Genomic DNA, 21,528 nt, shown 5'->3' with positions numbered 1-21,528 from the left:
GCTAAAATATTCCTTGTTTTAGTTTCTGAACTCTACAGATAAATGGGGACTTTGCTGGTGTAGTCTTTTTATAGGTTTTATAAACCACTTGAGCCTATATCAGTCATTTTAGTGTCTGACATAATGTTTGGAACTATCAGTGCTTTGTTGGTTTATAGATGATGGCTTAAATTCTTTTCCTGGTCCGTTTGCTTCTTCCCTTCCCCCCACTTTAAAAATTCTCCTGTAACTTGGCTAACAAAAAACCAAGTCTGATTCAAAACCTCCCAGAGTGTTTCTCTTAGCCGCATCATCTGGTGCCAAATGAAGATTCTTAGGAGCGATTATTAATTCTGAAGGGCACAGTTGTGGTACTGTCACTGATGATAATAATAATGGATTTTTGGCCTAGAGTTTTGACCTATTTCACCAGTGTTTTACCGTTGGCTGCCCCTCTATGCTGCTTCCAAAAGTGATAGTGTGTGTTAAGATTTTTACTTTCATTTCTAATGTTTGTTTGTTTTTTTTAGTGAGTCCTGTTCTACCTTTTTCTTTCAGCAGAAATGAAATCCCAGGTAAGTATAAGTATTCAAATATTTGATCAGTAAGTCACAGTTATCTCCAGTACATTAAATAACTTTCATCAAAAAACATGTTATAGGTAAAAAGCTCTGAAGGACCAGCTATGTATATGATAATTATGTTTCAGACCTTCTAGGGTATTATATATAATAACTTGTCTTCTGGACGTGGTCTTGAAGTCTTTATGGATTCAGTCTCAGTAGTAGCCAACTGCACTGCTACTTGGTTTGGAGTACAAATTAGACTTTAGCCCTCCTGGAGGTTGAGTTTTTGGTATTGAAAACCATAGGAATGAAATTATTGTATTTCAACAAAGGATCGAGGGCTTGAGGCTTAAACAAGGCAACATACGTGTGGGAAGCAGTCAGCCTTGAGGGCAGGTAAGGACATGCCAGGCATGCGGCCGCTGCTCGAAGGGACTGTCCCTACTTGTTCCCCTCCTTGTTCCATTCCATGGGAGATAAATCACCAGGGCCCAGAGGTCAGAAAGAATGTAAAATGAGACAAGCAAAGCTGTCTCCCCCCTGCACATGCAGGTTATTTTTGATGCTTCTGGGTTTATGGGTTTCCTCCCAGGGAAGTTAACCTTGAGCCGAGACAGTCTGTAGATAATGTAAACCACCATCTGGCAACCTTCCGATTTCTAGTCTATATAATCTGCAACTGTAGCATAATAAAATTTGCCTTGCAACCATCAGTTGTCTTGGTCCTTCTGACCCCATCCGTCGGTGCTACTTCAGTTCCTTACCCCTTCCCTTCTGACCCTGGGCGGTGAGATCCTCTTTCTCCGGCTGGTCCGCGGCAAGTGGCACTCGAACAGGGACCTGAAGCGTGAAGGCAATTAAAAGAAAAAGAAAGTGCAGGTAAGAGAACCCTTATGCAAAATATGTGTGGCCACCAGTAAAAGTGGAACTAATAGAGGCATAAGGCAATAGTCAGAAGTAAAATAAGATGGGGCAAAAGGGCTCAAAGATGTATGAATTATTTGCTCAGGTTTTACTTTCGATGCTTAAAGCTCGGGGTAATAAAGTTTCTACCTCACAGTTGACTGAATTTTTACAGAATATCCATGGTGTATCTCCCTGGTTTCCTGATGGCGGCTCTGTTGACATAGAAATCTGGCAGAAAGTTGGAGAAGATTAAAAAATTATTACAAGTCTCGAGGGCCTACTCATACTCCTGTTGTTACATATAGTTTGTGGAATCTGATAAAAAATATGTTTAGATTCTTCTCATGATAGTGTTGATTTGAATGTAAAGTCAGAAAAACATAAGCCTCTGACAGAAGGAGAGACTGTATTATCAGCTACTGTGTCGCCACTTCCTAAACCGAAAGAGCTAATTAATTTAAATATTTTAGATGAAGAGGAACATTTTGACTTAACAGATGAGGCTTGTAAACATAAAAGAGAGAAATATCCTGAGGATGATTTTCTAATGGCTGTGATAGATAAGTCAGTGAAAAAGCTGCAGGTTAATAAGGACTGTCTTCCTCAAAAATCCACATCTGTAAAAATGCTGAGTCCCTTGCAGCGCGCTGTACAAGGAGCAATAAAACGAGGAGAAGATCCTATTTTCTGTTGTCCCGTCATAGAAAGACCTGATCCTAATAATCCTCAACAAGCTACTAGGGAGCATCAGGCTCTCCCTTTGAAAGGTTTGAAAGATTGAAAATCTGCCTGTGCTCAATATGGGCCCACTGCTCCTTTTACTACTGCTATGGTTGACAGGAGAAGCTCTTCCCCCCGCTGATTGGAAGTCTATTGCACGAGCTTGTTTAAATGGTGGAGATTATTTAATATGGAAGTTTGATTTTTATGAACGGGCTGCTGAACAAGCAGAAAAGAATGCTGCCCATAATATTCCAGTTGATTACCATATGCTGATTGGGGAAGGACAATATCTTTCTTTACAAGATCAATTAACTTATCCCTTTGTTGCTTATCCTCAAATAAATCATTTGGCATTACAAGCCCGGAGGAAATGTCCTTCTACACACAAAACTGAAGATCTTTCAAAACTTAGACAGGGACCTGATGAACCATATGCTGATTTTGTAGATAGGTTGTCACAGGCGGTGGGGAGACTCATTGTGGACGGACTCACTGGTATGATTGTAGTTAAGCAACTTGCTTTTGAAAATGCTAATAATGCGTGTCAGGCTGCGATTCGACCTTGGAGAAAACGGGGAACATTGGAGGATTATATTCACCTTTGTGCAGACATTGGGCCTACTTATATACAGGGTGCTGCTGTGGCTGCAGCATTAACTAAAGTGGGGTTTAAAAACAATCAAAAGAAAACAAAGACTTGTTTTAAATGCAGAAAGGCAGGTCATTTTGCTAGAGAATGTAGATCTTTTAATTCTAACCCTAGTCCTTCCTTCCCTACTCAGAAACCTCCAGATGGTCAGAAAATCCCTGGTTTATGCCCTAAATGCAATAGGGGAAAACATTGGGCACAGATTGTTGCTCAGTGGCCCACAAGGATGGGCCACCACTGTCGGGAAACTCCTCCCGGGGCCTTCCCCGGCCCCAACAAATAATAAGGGTAATGTCTGTGTATCCTCCTCAAATTATCAATCAGACATTAACCAAAAACAAAAACATACAATATCCTCGCTCTCCAGAGCAACACCAGGAAGCGCAGGACTGGAGCTCAGTACCTCCGCCCAATATGTATTAACTCCTGAAATGGGTCCTCAGGCCCTCTCTGCAGGCATCTGTGGACCTTTACCCAAGGGTTTGATGGGACTATTATTGGGAAGAAGTAGTGTCACCATGAAAGGTTTAACTGTTATGCCAGGAGTCATGGTTTCTGACTACGAAGGAGAAATAAAAGTCATGGCACAAACTATTAAAAATATAATAACTATTTCTCCTGGTGATAAAATTGGACAATTGCTACTTTTGCCCTTTGTACCTCATGGACAAAGTTTACAACATCAAAAGAGAGAAACAAAGGCTTTTGGATCGTCTAATGCTGCCTACTGGATTCAGAAGATAGGGAAAGAACGTCCAGAAATGAAATGAACCATTAATGGAAAGGTTTTTTCAGGTTTGTTAGACACTGGAGCTGATGTCTCTGTTATGACGCAGATACACTGGCCTAAACGTTAGCCCATTAGTCCTACTATTACAGAACTTCACGGAATAGGACAAAGTTCTTCTCCTATGCAAAGTAGTCAGTTTTTTTTATGGCAAGATAGTGAGGACCATTCAGGATACTTCCAGCCTTATGTTTTGCCTGGGCTGCCTTTAAACCTCTGGGGCCGAGATATATTAAAAGAAATGGGAGTATTACTTTATAGTCCAAACTCTCAAGTCTCTAATATGATGTTGGATCAAGGATTTCTTCGCACAAAAGCGCTGGGAACAAATCAACAAGGAACTGTCTATCCTATTGATGTGAAAATAAAAAATGATAGACAAGGTTTGGGTTTTTCTTAGGGGCCTTGGAGTCTCCTCCACTCACTGCTGATCCAATTACTTGGCTGACTGATGACCCTGTATGGGTGGACCAATGGCCCCTCACAAAGGAGAAATGAGAAGCTGCAGAACAATTAGTACTGGAACAATTAGGGCATTTAGAAATTTCCAGTAGTCCTTGGAATACTCCTATTTTTATTATCAAGAAAAAACCTGGAAAATATAGGTTATTACAGGATCTAAGAGCTGTTAATAAAACTATGCTAATAATGGGAGCTCTTCAACCAGGCCTACCCTCTCCAACAGCCATACTACACAATTATCATCTTTTAGTTATAGATTTAAAAGATTGTTTTTTCACTATTCCTTTGTTTCCTGAAGATAGAAAACATTTTGCTTTTAGCTTGCCTGCCTTAAATTTTAAGGAACCCATGAGGAGATTTCAGTGGAAAGTATTGCCTCAGGGCATGGCAAATAGTCCTACATTATGCCAAAAATATGTGGCTCAGGCCTTGACTCCTGTGAGAAAAAGGTTTCCATCGTTATATCTCATACATTATATGGATGATATACTTTTAGCCACTGATAATATTTCTTTATTAGAGACTGCTTTTCAATTTTTACAACAGTCCTTACAATCATTTGGCTTGGTCATTGCCTCAAAAAAAATTCAAAGACAATCTCCATTTTTATATTTGGGAAAATATATTGATAACACTACTATTAGGCCTCAAAAACTGCAAATTCGAGTTGATAATTTAAAAACATTAAATGCTTTTCAAAAATTACTTGGCGATATTAATTGGCTAAGGCCTTCCTTAAAACTTACTACTGCTCAATTACAGCCTTTGTTTGATATTCTTAAAGGTGACTCAGATCCTCCTTCTTCACGCTCTATGACTCCAGAAGGATTTCAAGCTTTACAAATAGTCAATAGATCTATCAGTTCTACACAATTAACTAGAATTCATACTCACCTTCCAATTTTCTTAATAATTTGTCCAACTCCTCATGTGCCTACTGCCGTCTTATGGCAAACTGTTGGAATTATTGAATAGATTCATATGAAAACTACACCCTCTAAAGTTATTAACCCTTATTATGAACTTATTAGTAATTTAATAATGCAAGGTAGAACTAGATGCTTACAACCTATAAGTATAGAACCTTCTCAAATTATTATCCCTTATTCAGTTAGTCCACAAAATTGGCTTTTTCAACATAGTAATGAATGGGGTCTTGCTCTTGCAGGATTTTCAGGTACCTTGGAATGCCATTACCCTGCTGATAAATTGATCCAATTCAGCAAACTTAACTCATATCTTTCCTTCTATAATTAGGCAACAGCCTGTTCCTCATGTACCTTTGGTTTTTACGGATGGTTCTTCTTCAGGAGTGGCTACTGTAATCATTGACGACGGAACAAACCTCATTAAAGAAACTTCCTTGACTTCAGCTCAACGTGTTGAACTGTATGCTGTCATTATGTCTTTTAAACATTTGCCTTCTATATCTTTTAATTTGTTTTCTGATAGTAAATATCTTATTAGCTTGTGATTTCTTCTAGAGACTGCGCGCATAGGACATACTAATGACCCTGAATTACCATCCTCTTTTCGTTTGCTTCAACAGCTTATTCGTTCCCATGATGGTCCTGTTGCAGGTCTGTATATCCGTGCTCATTCTAACTTGCCTGGTCCATTGACTAAACTTAATGCGACTGCAGATGTTTTAACTCGATCTAAATGTGATCTTTATCCTGTAGATTTTCCTCCCAAGAATAGAGTTGAAGTTACTCCTCCTCCTCAATCTCTTTTCCCTAAAGCAGGACATGTCCCAATTTACCGTACTCCTCCTTTCCGTTCGTCATGCTGTCAAGAATGGCTAATATACTGCATTCATTATCTTCATACTCTTGATACTCATGGTCCATGTCCTGGACACCCTCATATTATGGTAAGTTATGATCAAACTGCTTCACAAGCAGCACAGCAGTTGCACGCTTTACACCGTCAGTCAGCGGCTACATTACACACACAATTTTCCCTTACTGGTGAAGCCGCCCCACAAATTGTTAAGCAATGTGCACAATGCTTACCTCACCTTCCTGTTCCACATTATGTTGTTAATCCTCGTGGATTATTACCTGGACATTTATGGCAAATGGATGTTACTCATATCCCGTCTTTTGGGAAATTACAGTTTGTTCATGTCACTATCGATACTTATTCTGGTTTCCTCTGTGCTACAGCACAGACCGGAGAAGCTACTAAACATGTTATCACTCATTTATTACACTGTTTTGCTTTCATGAACCTTCCCAAAATTATTAAAACAGATAATGGGCCCGCTGCTTTTGCAACATTTTGTAATTCATTACAAAATTACCCATATTACAGGCATTCCATATAACCCTCAAGGACAAGGTATTATAGAACGTGCAAATAGATCTTTAAAGCTAACTATTGAAAAAATAAACAGGGGGGAATTGTATAGAACAACACCACATAACCTTATAAATCATGCTCTGTTTATTTTAAATGTTCTCACTGTTGACAAATTTGGCTGCTCTGCAGGGGGAAGGTTGGTGGCTGAGCCAAGATTGGCCTCTCAGTCTCCGGAGGTCCTCTGGAAAGATCCGTTAACCAGCACTTGGCATGGTCCGGATCCTGTGTTGATTTGGGGACGTGGTCACGTGTGTATCTTTCCCAGATCAGCGCCTGGACCTCGCTGGCTTCCTGAGCGCTTAGTCAAGCAAATAGATGGCTCGCCACAGCTCACCTAGTTCAGAAGATGAAGAAGCTCTGCACCTTTCCCGAAAATTTGACAGTGTTGATTGAGAAAAAGAAGAAGAAGAGGAGACCACTTGCCAGGACGACTCAAAGGAGTGATGTTCCAACTTGGGGACAAATTAAACAACTGGTTTCACGAGCTCAAGAGTCAGTGAAACAACAGAATAATCCTGTTACACCTGTAACTTTATTTTTGGCTATGTTGGCAACCATTTCATATGTTCCCTCTGTTAATGCAGCAACTTACTGGGCCTATGTACCTGATCCTCCACTATTACAACCCATATCTTGGTCTGAAGCAGAGTTTCCTGTATTTTACAATGATAACTGTTTATGGGCCTCTTATTGGGAATATAAAACAAATCAATATGTCTGTAAATTATACTAACTGGTTTAGTACCCATCCTGTCTGTCTTAGCCCATTGAATCTGGAAACTGGATGTGTAAAGGCTATTAGTTATGAGCATACAGATGTTTATGAGGGAACGGATCAATCAATTAGTTTGTCAGGCTCTCCAGGCATCCTTCGTTTTACAGGAACCAACATTACTCTTACATGCCAGGCTACCAGCCAACGAGAGGATCTTAAGGATACCATCATTTGGTATAAAATGGGCAAGCTATTAATATTAGAGGTCAAATCTCATACGGCTCACCACTTAGGGATTCCGCTATTACTATAGCCAAGGTTACAGGTGAAGATTCAGGAAATTATTTCTGTATGAAGCGTTTACTTGGAGGACAAGGGATACTTATAGCTGGACATAAGGTTACTATGCTTAACAGAAAATCAAAAAATCAATTGCCTCCCCTTATGACCGTTAACTTTCCTGGATCCAATTTTGAACGTTGCAATGCATCTTGGAATAATAACCAAATATGGTCTACTATAGATTATACCAAGCTGTCAATTCTTATCTCTTCTTTTCCCATCATAGATAGGTTTATCACATTTCAAAAGAACTGGGATATATGGAAACTAGCTCTAACTTATTCCAATACACCTGTTATAACTTGTGTTGCTCCTCCATATACACTTTTGTTTGGTTCTATTAACATTGGTAATTCTTCCAAAGGAGGATATAATATTAGCTGTGTTAATTGTATTTTTAGCAGTTGTATGTTCCCTTCTGCAGGAACGCAATCTGTGCTTATACTAAAGCAACCCATGTATGTTATGGTGCCTGTACATCTGAGAGAACCTTGGTATGAAGATACTGGAGTACAGGCATGGGTGGAACTCTCTAAAGCCTTGCAGAGAAGGAGACGCTTTCTTGGGTGGCTAATAGTAAGTTTACTTGCCTCGGCTGCTCTGTCTGCTACCGTGGCTACTGCCGGTCTTGCTCTTTCACAGAGTATTCATCATGCTCACTTTGCTAATCAGTTATCTCAACATACCAGTCTTGCTTTATCTTTACAAAGTCACATAGATTTACAGATTAATAACAAGTTAGATGAATTCAAAAATGCAATTTTGGGGATTGGAGATCAGATAGAAGCATTAAAATGGAGGATGCGTTTAGCTTGTCATGCAAAGTATACATGGATGTGTGTTACTCCTTAAAAGTACAGTGACTATTTGGGAATGGGAAAAAGTAAAAATGCATCTGCTGAGTGTTTGGTCAGATAATAATATTAGTCTTGATCTTAAGAAATTAAATGCTGAAATTCAGGGTATACAAAATACACATCTTGATGATGTTTCGCCAGAAGATGTAATTCAAACTTTACTGGATCATTTAAAGTGGTTAAACCCTCAGTCTTGGATTACTGGAAGGTTGTCAGGATTTATTACCCTGGCCATAATTTGCCTATTATTGATAATAATCTTCTCATGTCTGTTTCGTATCCTCATGCAACAGTACACTACTCTCGGCACTAAACTTCATGGAATTATTTTGCAGCAAAAGTTAAAAAATAAAAAAGGGGGACCTGTGGGAAGCAGTCAGCCTTGAGAGCAGGTAAGGACATGCTAGGCATGCCGCCGCTGCTCGAAGGGACTGTCCCTACTTGTTCCCCTCCTTGTTCCATTCCATGGGAGATAAATCACCAGGGCCCAGAGATCAGAAAGAATGTAAAATGAGACAAGCAAAGCTGTCTTCCCCCTGCACATGCAGGTTATTTCTGATGCTTCTGGGTTTATGGGTTTTCTCCCAGGGAAGTTAACCTTGAGCCGAGACAGTCTGTAGATAATGTAAACCACCATCTGGCAACCTTCCGATTTCTAGTCTAGATAATCTGCAACTGTAGAGCAATAAAATTTGCCTTGCAACCATCAGTTGTCTTGGTCCTTCTGACCCTATTCGTCGGTGCCACTTCAGTTCCTTACCCCTTCCCTTCTGAACCTGGGCGGTGAAATCCTCTTTCTCCGGCTGGTCCGCGGCACACATGAATATATGTTTTTGTCTTGCTGTACTGCACCTGTGCTGTCTAGTAACAGATATTTTGTCTGCTAGTAGTGTTCTAGATTATGTCTTTCCAAAGCACTGAGGCAGTGCACCTATTCTGTAGTTGCAGCTGATGCCTGAATGTAGCCTAGCTGACAAATTATTGATTAATAAGAACTTGAATTTCTCAAAGATTTGTACTGTTAACCAAAATCTGAGCAAGGAGTCTCAAATGTAATTCTCAGCCAGAATTACATGTTAATGAACCATTTAACAGTGTGAATCAAGGAACATCAGTGTAAGGATTTCTTTTAATTTATTTTTTACCTGCTTGAGATATCAGTTAAAGTTTGCCAGCTTGGTTGCAGATGAACGGACGTTTGAAGTTCACCAAACTACTTAATGTGGGATAGGATAATAGACTTCCAGCGCCCTCAAGGCTGTGACCTTGCAGCCATTTTACATAGCACATCCTCCTCCTATAGGGATGAACCTTTCCCTGGCCCGAAAAGTAGCAGCTCTGTTGAAGCTTTGCTTATTGTAACAGGCTTTTGTTTCCAGGTTACATGTCTGTGGAAGACTTAATTCTGAATAGAGATATAGATATTACTGGAAACTAATTGTTTTTTCTATTATACTCTGATTTATCAAAAAAGTAAAACATTTAAACTGTGCTACAGAAATTCAGAAGTTGTCTTGCAATCTTTAAACAACAAATGAATGAGTTGCCCTTAAAAAAAAAAAAAAAGGATTAAGCAGTTAAGCTGTTGGTCCCACATCAGACAAATTATCCTTATACCTCCTGTCAATATTGTTAACAGAGACTGTTATTTTATTAATCCTTATGATCCCGTGATTCTTTCTTTCATGTTTCAGGGCACAGCAGGTGAGAGAGTGGATTTGTTAAGCTGGGTGGGTTTATCCTTCTTTTATGCGTTCATTCAATTTTATGTTCATTTACTTATTGTACACACATGGCAATAGAAGCTGCTAAAGCAATCATTGCTATTCTGCAAAACAACAAGGCGCAGAAGCAGATGTCTTATTTCTGAGATTTCTCCCCCCAGGATTATTATGATTAAAGATCCTTTCCCCCCACTCCCTGGAAAGGACAAGGGGCTGCTCGCTGGAGGTTTTTTAATGACTTGGGGAAAGGCTCAAATATCCCCCCATTATGGTAATCCACCCCAGGGGCAAACCACACAAGAATATTATGAATTTATTTTATTTTTCTATCCTTGCAAAGGTAATACTCAGCTCATTAGAATATGAAAACTATACTGTCAAATTTCAGAATTACATGGATGAAGAAAATCACCAAAGTGGCATCATATCACGTGTGTTATAGTTGTATTTACTATATTGACTATATTAACTATGTTGTGTTAACAATATATTGTATAACTATATATTGAAAAGGCAAAATGCTGTAACTTATTTCAGAGAAAATAATTATGTTGGCAAACCCCAAATTGTACACTGTAGACAGGTCCTAAGAAAAGAAGATTTAATTCATAGTGGACAAGAGGTTAGCTTCTGTTTTCAGCCATGTGCTATTTCAAGAATTAAACGTCATGAATAATACAGGATATAAGAGGAATAGTCTAAAGACCGAAAAGCACATTTTGATTAGGAAAGAGAATTTATGGCTTAAGTCTTTTTTTTTTTTAAGGAAAACTGCCTTATTACTATGAGATAAGAAAATTGTTTCCTTCTTTTCTTCCTTGCTTTTTTCCTTTTCTTCCTTGCTTTTTTTAACCTTTTTAATTTTGGATATTTGACCTCTAAGCTGAGATGACTGAAAATGCCTCCTCTGGGCATCAACCTTTTTGAAAGACTTTTTCCCCCTTCCTAAGGGCTATTTGTCTCTTGGAGGCATTGCCTACATTACTCACCAAGAGGCAAGCATTTGTCCTTGCACTAAATGCTGACATCTCCTGATAAGAGGGAAGCTGCAAAGTAGAAGAATTGAAGGTCAATATGTTGATAGTGGTCTCAAGAGCATTGATGTACATTTGTGTATTGGGGAAGGGGAGAGAAGCTTGAGAGTGGGCCAGTGGGGAGGGGTAAATATTTTGTGATGCTGTCTACCTATGGGCTTATAAAGTTTACAGCTGCATTAGGAGGACAAGCATTACCATTAGCATGAAAAGTAGGGCAGACCTCAGTTGCAAAAGCTTCTAGCCATACACATAGGGCAATACGTAAATGATACACCTTATTGCATTCACCCATTCACCCTCCCCTGTTCATGCTAATTGGAAATTTCAGTCCATTTCAGAGAAGTAACACAACTATCGATCATTTTCCCTGGCACGAATCTTCCTAGAGCTCACGCACTAGCCCATGTGTCTTAGATTTAATATCTGATCACTAGCTGGATTGAAGCCAAGAGGTGGTTCCCAAAGTTGCTGCACATTAGAATCACCTGGGGAACTCTGAGACCTCCCTGTGCCCAGGCTCCTCCCTAGACCTACTGAATCAAAATCTCTGGGGCTGGGACCCAGACACCAATGTTTTTCTTAAAAGCTGTTTAGGTAATTCAAATGAGCAGCAAAGCTTGAGAAGCAGCCCAATAACGGGAACAAACTTATTTCACACAGATAAAGTGGGGCAATTCATATGTTAAAAGAACATGAATATATGTCCATGCCTCTCTCACACTTTGTCACAGTTTACCCTTCCCCCTCCCCATATCCTCAAGTCCGTTCTCTAGTAAGTCTGTGTCTTTATTCCTGTTTTACCCCTAGGTTCTTCATGACATTTTTTTTTCTTAAATTCCATATATATGTGTTAGCATACGGTATTTGTCTCGCTCTTTCTGACTGACTTCTACACTGTTGGTGGGGATGTAAATCGGTGCAACCACTATGGAAAACACTATGGCAGTTCCTCAAAAAGCTAAAAGTAGAGCTACCATATGATCCAGCAATCTTACTCCTGGGCATATATCTGGACAAAACTATAATTCGAAAACATACATGCACCCCTATGTTCACAGCAGCACTATTTATAATAGCCAAGACATGAAAACAACCTAAATGTCCACTCACAGATGAATGGATAAAGATGTGATATATATAAAATGGAATACTACTCAGCTATAAAAAAAGAATGAAATAATGCCATTTGCAGCAACATGGCTGGACCTAGAGACTATTATACTAAATGAAGTAAGTGAGAAGGAGAAAGACAAATACCATATGATATCACTTATATGTGGAATCTAGAATATGATACAAATGAACTTATCCATGAAACAGAAACAGACTCACAGACATAGCACACAAACTTGTGGTTCCCGAGGGGAAGGGGGAGGTGGGGGAGTGATGGATTGGGAGTTTGGGATTAGCAGAGGTAACCTATTATATATATGATGGATAAACAACAAGGTCCTACTGTATAGTACAGGGAACTATAGTCAATGTCCTGTAATTAACCATAATGGAAAAGAATATGAAAAATTATATATACGTGTAACTGAATCACTTTGTTGTACAGCATAAACTAAACATTGTATATCAACTATACTTCAGTAAAATAAATTTTTTAAAAAAGGAAAAAAAACATGAATATATATATATATATATTTCTTTTTTTCCTCTTTATTCTGTTTGTGTTTCAAATAGGCTTTTTTTTTTTTCCTTCTGCAAAAAGCGTTATTGTTTCCATTTGGTCCAAGGCTTGGGAGAGGGCTCCAGGGCGGTTACAGAGCTGCCTAGTAGCTGCAGAGCAGGGCTTCAGGCAGAAGCTCTGATGCCAGAGGGGCTCCTCAGAGGCCGCTGGACTTCAGAGACTCCTGTTTGTGCTCGAGGGTGAGCCTTTCAAAGAGATACTCGCCCAGCACAGCCTGCGGACCAGCCAGCCTGCGGAGGTTGGTCAGGTGGTCGCCCATCTTCTTGATGAGTTTCACCTGCTCCTCCAGGAAGCGGCTCTCCAGGAAGTCACAGAGGTGGGAGTCTGCGCGGGCGGAAGCCAGGGCGCGCAGATCTGATAGTGCCTGGTGCAGGCTCTTCTCCCTAAGAATGGCGGCTTCCACAGCGTCCTGGGTTTTACCCCACTCATCTTGAGAAGGCTTCCGCGCATCCTGGAAGAGGGCGCGGCCACAGCACTGGTTTTGCATTTTCAAGAGACGCTGCGCGCCCTCACACTTCTACTCAGCCAGTTGGCGAAAAATGTGGCCCACACTGTCCAGAGTCCCATCGTTGCTGTCGAAATAGAAGCTCAGAGAGAGGTAAGTGTCCCCAGATGCATGTTGAACAGGCGGTGGACGGCGGCCTCCACCTCGATGGAATAATTCTGACGCACCTGGGAACTCGTGGTTGATCAGTGATAAGGAGCTAAGCTCAAAAAACGGTGTTGGCCTGTCCTGGAGGCTGAGGATAGCTGAGTGGCTGATTCCAAAGGTTGCGACAGGAAGAAAGGTTGGAGGGTGGTCGGGGGCTGGAGCGAGGAGCGTCCCTGGGTCTGTTCATTCCAAACACTGTTGAAGCAAAAGACAGAACTGCAGGACTGCCGAGCGCACTGCCTCAAATAGGCTTTGATATAAATGAACCAGAAGTCCAAGCAAGGACAAAACTTACCCTTCCCCCCGCCAAAATAGCTGGCGATACTAGAATCTAGACCTGGGAAGGGATTCTTCCATTACTTTCTGAACATTCCAAGCCACTAGAGCAGTGGTTCTCAAAGTATGGTCACCTTGTAACCAAGCAGTACCCTATGGGGCCTTCCTAGGACAGACCCATCCCCCATATCCTCTGCTGTAGTTCCTCTCTGAAGTACTCAGATAATAGTATCTCAGGCATATTTCTTGAGTTTTCAGATGCTAAAAACCACCACCCAAGGGAAGAAATTAACTCCTTGATGATCATGAGCACGTAGCCCCCAGACCTTCTGGCACCTAAGGATGGATAATGTTACCTGCCCTGTGGCCTCCACATCAACCAATCAGAGGATTGTGCACGAGCTGATCACATTCCCTGGGACGTCCCTCCCTCACCTGGCCTTTAAACATGCTTTGCTGAAATCCTTTGGAGATTTCAGGGTGTTTTGGAACTCGGGCCACCCCTCTCCTTGCTCGATCCTGCAATAAACCTTTCTCTACTCCAGACTCCAACCTTTAGGTTTGTTTGGCCTCACTGTGCTTCAGACACACGAACCTGCATTCGGTAACAACCTGACCAGTTTTACCAGCGTCCCCTGATAATGTGTCAGATATTCAAGTTTTAGGGCCCTGTCCCAGCCCTATGCAATCAGCAACTCTGGTGGGGCTCAGTGATCTCTGTTATAACAGGCCCTCCAGATGATTTTTATTCACCTTAAAGTTTGAAAATATCTGCATTGTCAGCTGGCCAAAGCGTCCACCAGCAGGTGAAGGGGAGTGGTGCCTGGAAAAGATAGGGACCAGCCAAGGCAAGTACAGCAGCATTTGCCGTGGTGGTAATGGAGAATGCCTTTTCTCCACTGGTTGGCACAGACTAGGATCTGGGAGCAGTGGCAGGGTTATTTAGGATGCTTTACGTTTCAATGTAGAGGGACCGCTGTCCTGGTTTGCCAGGGACTTGCCCTGTGTGAGCACTTAAAATCTCATCCTGGCAAACCCCTTAGCCCTGGGTTTGAAAAACGTAGGGAATAACATGAAATTTAGGGGAAACATGATCTAGGTTTTGGGCAAGTCACAAGTGCTAATTAAAGCTAAGCAAGTATGGACAACACTAGCATTCTTTAGCCCTTTGCGGGGAGGTAAATCTGATTGGGTGAAAGGACTTATTGTTAAGAGATCTTTGTAGAAACATCCCCTTCTGCTTAGTCCGCTGGTTCTCAGTTCTGGCTAGACATTGGCATCGTCTGAGGAGATTTAAAATGATTTTATTGGTCTACGATGACCAACCGTCAGTGTGAGGGTTTTTAAAAAGTGCTTCAGATGATTCTAATGCACAACCAAATTTAGGTGCCACTGCTTAAGCTTTTGAACCGCTGCTGCATATTTTCACCTCATCTTCCTATGAGAATATCCAACTGTAGTTGAGGTTTGTTTTTTTTTTTCTTTTTCTAACTGTCTTATTATAAGATTTACTGTCTTAAATAAGGTTGAATGTACAGAAAATCTTGCTAGTCCATCTGGTATAGCTGGATACTTAGAATAATATAGTTAAGATATATACCATTTAAGTATTGTGACAGGCCTTTTTTTGAAATTAACATATGCATTGAATTAGTATGTTCTCTTTTGAAGTTGTTCTGTTGGGGAGCTATACCTCTAATCTGCCATTGCTAAATATCTGGACACCTCTTATTAGGAATTGCTTTTAGAAATCTTTAGGGATTAAAACCAAGATTGCTGTATTATTTGTACTGGAACCACAAAAACCTCACAGAGTTCCCCCGCTGTACCTTCTACCCCCACTCTAACCCTTGGCAACTTCTAATCTGTTCTCCATCTCCACAGTTTTGTTATTTTAAGAATAATATGTAAACATAATCATGAATTACTTAATCTTCGGAGATCGGCTTTTCAAAATTTTTCCCTCGGCATCATTCCCTTGAAGTTCATTTCAATTTTTGCGTATATTAATAATTTGTTCCTTTCTGTTGCTCGGTAGTATTCTATCATAAGATTTTATCACAATTTGTTTCAACATTCATCCACTGAAAGACATTTGGGTAGTTGCCAGTTTTTGGCTATTATAAATAAAACTGCTATGAACATTTATGTGTAAGTTTCTGTGGGAACTTAATTTTTTGTTTCTTTTGGATAAATGCTCAAGAGTACAATTACTGCGTTGTAGGGTGAATCTACTTTTAGGATTAAAAGAGACTGTCAAGCTGTTGATCAGAGTGGCTAAACCATTTTATTTTCCCACCAGTGATGTGATATAATTTTTCTATGTACTCGCCAGCATTTGATGTTGTCACTATACTTTAATTTTAGTTACTCTCTGACATCTCATTATGGTCTTAATTGGCATTTCCCTAATGGCTAATGCTGCTGAGCATCTTTTCATGTGCTCCTTTGCCGTGTGTATATTCTCTTCCATGAAATGTCTGTTCCTGTCTTCTGCCTATTTTCTAGTTGGATTTTTTTAAGTTGTTTGGAGAGTTCTTTGTATATTATAGATACAAGTCATTTGTCTCATATGGGATTTTCAAATATGTTTTCCTACTGTGTAATTTGAGTTTTCATCCACTTAAAAGGATCTTCTATGAAGCATTTTTAACTCATTTTGATGAGATCCAATTTATCAGTTTTTGCCCTTATTGATCATACTTTTGGTGTCAAGTCTAAGAATTATTCCCCTAGTTCTAGATGCCAAACATTTTCTCCTATTTTTTTTCTAAAAATGTCCTGCTTTTACATTTAAGATTATGATCCACTTTGATTTAATTTTTGTGTAAGGTGTGGAGGTTAAGGTTCATTTTTTGTTTGTTTGTTTTTGTCGAGGGATGTCCAACTGTTTCAGTACCATTTTTTGAAAAGTCTATTCTTCCTTGATAGCTTTTGCACTGCTGTCAAAAACAAGTTATATGTATTGATGTCAGTCTATTTCTGGGTTCTCTATTCCATTCCATTGATCTATGTATCTACCCTCCATCATTACTGCAAAATCTTGAAATTGGGTAGATTAATTCCTCCCATTTTCATCTTCCTTTACAAGTTGTTTTAGCTATTCTTCAGCCTCTTCTTACCATATAAATCTTAGAATAAGCTTGTCTATATCCACAAAAACCTTGAGGGCATTTTAAGAGTAATTGTGTTAAGCCTCTTAACTTGGGGAGAATTGACATCTTTATCATGTTGTGTTTTCTAATCCATGAACAAGGTATGTCTCCCTATTTGTTTGGGACTTAAAAATTTTTCTTCATCAGCATTTTGTAATTTTCAGTATAGAGGGCCTATAAATGTCTTATTGGGCTTATATTTAAGTATTTATTTAGGTCAGTTGTAAATGGCATCACATATTTTTATTTAAGCTTCTACACATTTGTTATTAATATATAATTTGATAAAATTGTGGTGATCTTGTACTCTAAATCATTTACAAACTAATATTATTTCTCAAGCTTTTTGTGGATTCCTTGGTATTTTCTCCATTTAGATTATCATCTCATCTTCAGATACAGACAGTTTTACTTTTCCTTATTCAGTATAATAGGATATATTGCTATTCAACATTCAGTAGGATATGTTCCTTCCTATGCAACGTAGTAGGAATAGTCCTTTTATCTTTTAAATAAACTTTTTAAAAATTTAACTTTTAAATTTATGTATTTATTTATTTTTGCTTTATTTTCTTACTAGAACCTCCAGTGATATATTTAATAAAAGTGGTGAGAGCAGATATCGGTGCCTTGTTTCTGATCTTACAGAGAAAGCATCCAGTCTTTCACAGTTAAATATCATGTCAGTATAGGTTGTTTGTAGATCATCTTTATGAGTTTCAGTATGTTCCTTTTCTATTCCTAGTTTGCTTGGAGTTTTTTTTCTTCTTTCTTTAAAATCATGAATGGGATTGGATTTTGTCAAATGCTTTCTCTGCATTAATGGATAGGATCACATGACTTTTCCCCCTTAATCTATTGGATATGGTGGATTACACTGTTTAATTTTCAAATATTTAACCAACTTTGCATAACTGGAATAAATCCCACTTGGTCATGGTATATTATTCTTTTCATATATTTCTGGATTTAATTTGCTAATATTTGGCTGAGGGTTTTTCAGCCAATTTCATAAAAAATATTGGTCTGTAGGTTTCTTCTTTCTATACTATCCCGGTCTGGTTTTGGTATCAAGGTAATACTGGCTTCATAAAATTAATTAGAAACTGTTCCCTCTACTTCTATTTCTTATCAAATCATGTAAAATTGGTGTTAATTCTTTAAGTCTTGGGTAAAAGTGAAACATCTAAGCCTGAATATTTCTTTTGGGAGTTTTTAAATGAAAAACCAGTGTTTCTAATGGTTACAGGAAAATTGAGATTATCTATTTCATCTTGGCTGAGTTTTGGTAGTTTTGGGTGTAGAAACATTGGCCCATTTCATCTACATTTTTGAATTTATAGTGTAGACTTGTTCATAGTAACTTGTCCCTCATTAACCTGCAGGATATGTCATGGTATCCCTGGTTGCACTTCTGATATCTGTGATTTGTGCCATCTCTCTGTTTATCTTTATCAGTCTTTCTAGATCTTTATTGGTTAGATTGTTTATTTCAAAGAACCAGCCTTTTGTTTCATTGATTTTCCCCCCTATTTTCCTGTTTTCAGTTTCATGGATTTCTGTTTCATCTTTATTATTTCCTTCTTTCTGCTTGTTTAGTGTTTTTTCCTCTTCCTTTTTTACTATTTTAATATAGAAAATTAGATTATTGCTTTGAAATATTTTCTTTCCCAATTTAGTGCTATAAACTTCCCTTTCAGCATTGCTTTCACTTCATTCCGCAAACTTTGATCTGTTATATCTCCATTTTATTTTATTCTATGCATTTAAAAATTTTTTCCTTGATGCTGTCTTTTTTACCCATGAGTTATTTGGAAGTGTGATGTTTAGTTTTCATGTGATTGAAGATTTTCCTGTTGTCTTTCTCTTATTCATTTCTAGTCTAATTCCATTATGGCTAGAGAACATACTCCCTGTGATTTTAATTCTTTTAAATCTGCTAATGTTTTTTTATCGCCCAGTATATGGTATATGAGTGAATGTTGCATGGACACTTCAATATGTATTCTGCTCTTACTGAGTGTGTTCTTTAAATGTCAGTTATATCCTGTTGATTGATGATGTTTTCAGTTCTTCCATATCCTTGCTGATTTTTCTCTCTGGTAGTTGTATAAATTGCTGTGTTGAAGTCTCAAATAATAATTGTGGATTTAAAACTTTCTCCTTTTACCTTTTTCAGTGTTTGCTTCATGCATTTTGAAGTTCTGTTGTTTGGTGCGCACACATTTAGTATCACTAGGTCATCTAGGTGGATTATTCCTGTTATCTTTATGTAATGACCCTCTTTGCCCCTAATAATTTCCTTTGCGCTGACGTCTACTTTATCTGATATTAATATAGCCATTCCTGCTTTTTCTGATTAATGTTCACATGATATATCATTTTCATCCTTTTACTTTGAACTACCTATATCATGATGTTTAAAGTAAGCTTCTTATAGACAGTATATAGTTGGATCATGCTTGCGATTTTTTAATCTACTCTTCCAATCTCTGTCTTTGACTTGGTTATTTGGATCATTTACCATTAATGTAATTATTGCCATGTCAAAGATTTGGTCTACCATGTTATTTTTTGTTTTGTCTTTTACCTTAGTTTCTCAATCCTGTGTTTCCCTTATTTTTCCTTCCTGTGGGTTACTTAAACATTTTTTAATAAGTCCATTTTAATTTAATTCATTTATAATCATTTGTGTATACTGTTTGTATAGTTTTCTTAGTGGTTGCTTTTGGCATTACAGTATACATATGTAACTTATCATAGCCTACTGGAATCAGTGTTTCATTACTTCAAGTGAAGTTTCAAAATTTTACTTCCATTTAGGTCTCTTAATATTCCCCAGTTTTGAAGTATGATTTTCTGTAGTATTTCCTTTCTCTACATTGAGAACCCCATCAGATGGTTGTCATCATTTTTGCTTTGACCATCATATAGAAGTTAAGAAACTCATGAGGCTAATGATAGTCTCTTATGTTTACCCCATTTGTTTTCATGCATTCCATTGTTCCCCTTTTCTTTCTGAAGTTCCCAGTCTTCTGTTATTGTTTATGTTTTCATAACAGTAGGTGATATCTTGGATTTCCAGTGCAACTGGATATGAGTTTCAGGAAACACTGAGCCTGGCTCACTTAATGCTACTGAGTTGGAGGGTTTGTATATGTTGGGCCTGTTGGCACAGCAGATGCTAGCAGATTAGACTAATGTTGATGGGACTAGTGCCACAGGAGGATGGGTTCCCATTCAGGCTATGCTGCTGCTACAGTAGATCAAGTCCCCCTCTACCCCAAGTGTGGGGCAGTGACCTGCTGCTGTCACTGCTTTGTATTAGGCTCCTTTTGCCTCAGGTGTGTGGTGGGATCCCTTGGAAGCTGCTGCTGCTGCTGCTGTCAATCACAAGGTTAAATTCATTTCAGAAATACTTAAGTATAAATATATAGCCTGGCTCTTGTAGGACCTCTGTATTTTTTTTATTGCTTTTATACAAATTATCCCAAATTTAGTGACTCAAAGCAACGTAAATTTATTACAAGTCTGACATTGGTCTCAATTGAGTAAAGTAAAAGTGTTGGCAGGATCGACAGATGAATGGATAAAGATGTGGCACATATATACAATGGAATATTACTCAGCCATAAAAAGAAATGAAATTGAGTTATTTGTAGTGAGGTGGATCGACCTTGAGACTATCATACAGAGTGAAGTAAGTCAGAAAGAGAAAAACAAATACCATATGCTAACACATATATATGGAATCTAAAAAACAAGAAAAAATGGTTATGAAGAACCTAGGGGCAGGGCAGGAATAAAGACGCAGCCATAGAGAGTGGACTTGAGGACACAGGGACAGGGAAGGGTAATCTGGGATGAAGTGAGAGAGTGGCATGGACATATATACACTGCCAAATGTAAAAGAGCTAGCTAGTGGGAAGCAGCCACAAAGCACAGGGAGATCAGCTCTGTGCTTTGTGTCCACCTAGATGTGTGGGATAGGGAAGGGAGGGTGGGAGGGAGATGCAAGAGGGAGGAGATATGGGGATATATGTATATGTATAGCTGATTCACTTTGTTATGAAGCAGAAACTAACACGCCATTGTAAAGCAATTATACTCCAATAAAGATGGTTAAAAAAGAAAAAAAAGTGTTGGCAGAGCTACATTCTTTTCTGGAGGCTCTTAGGGGTGTTTCTGTTCCCTGGACTTTATCCACTTCCAGCGGTCACTTGTAGTCCTTGACTCAGAGTCCCCTTTCTCCACCTACAAAACCCAAAATGTTGCATCTCTCTGATTCTGCTTCTATTAGGACATGTCTCTCTTTCTCTTTCTACAGTTGGGAATGGTTTTCTGCTTTTAAGGACTCATGCAATTAGATTTGTTCCATGAGGTAATCCAGGATAATCTTTCTATCTCAAGGCCTATAACTTCAGTCATATCTGCAAAGTCCTCTTTACCATGTAAGGTAACATATTATTGGGTTCTAGGGTTTAGGGTGAGGGCATTTTTAGGAGCCATTATGCTGCCTACCACACCCTTAACAAGTGACCTTGAGAAAATTACTGAGACTTTAAAGCCTTACTTTCCTCAAACATAAAATGGAAAGAAAGATAACTAGTTAATATCATGAAAGTGAAACAGTATATATGA

General features: G+C 38.8%; 1 pseudogene across 1 annotated transcript; it reads right to left on the bottom strand.

Annotated features, from left to right (window-relative positions):
• Positions 1 to 3,262: 3,262 nt before the first annotated feature.
• LOC309978978 (ferritin light chain-like) lies at positions 3,263 to 13,483 on the bottom strand (annotated as a pseudogene). The gene is made up of 3 exons: positions 13,009 to 13,483; positions 4,036 to 4,112; positions 3,263 to 3,382 (listed from the first exon to the last, which is right to left on the bottom strand). The product of its transcript is annotated as a ferritin light chain-like (transcript).
• Between the last annotated feature and the right edge of the window lie 8,045 nt (positions 13,484 to 21,528).

Source organism: Leucopleurus acutus (assembly GCF_964270905.1).
Source record: "Leucopleurus acutus genome assembly, contig: HAP1_SCAFFOLD_585, whole genome shotgun sequence".
NCBI classification, from domain to species: Eukaryota; Metazoa; Chordata; class Mammalia; order Artiodactyla; family Delphinidae; genus Leucopleurus; species Leucopleurus acutus.
This window is presented reverse-complemented; position numbering and strand designations above follow the sequence as displayed.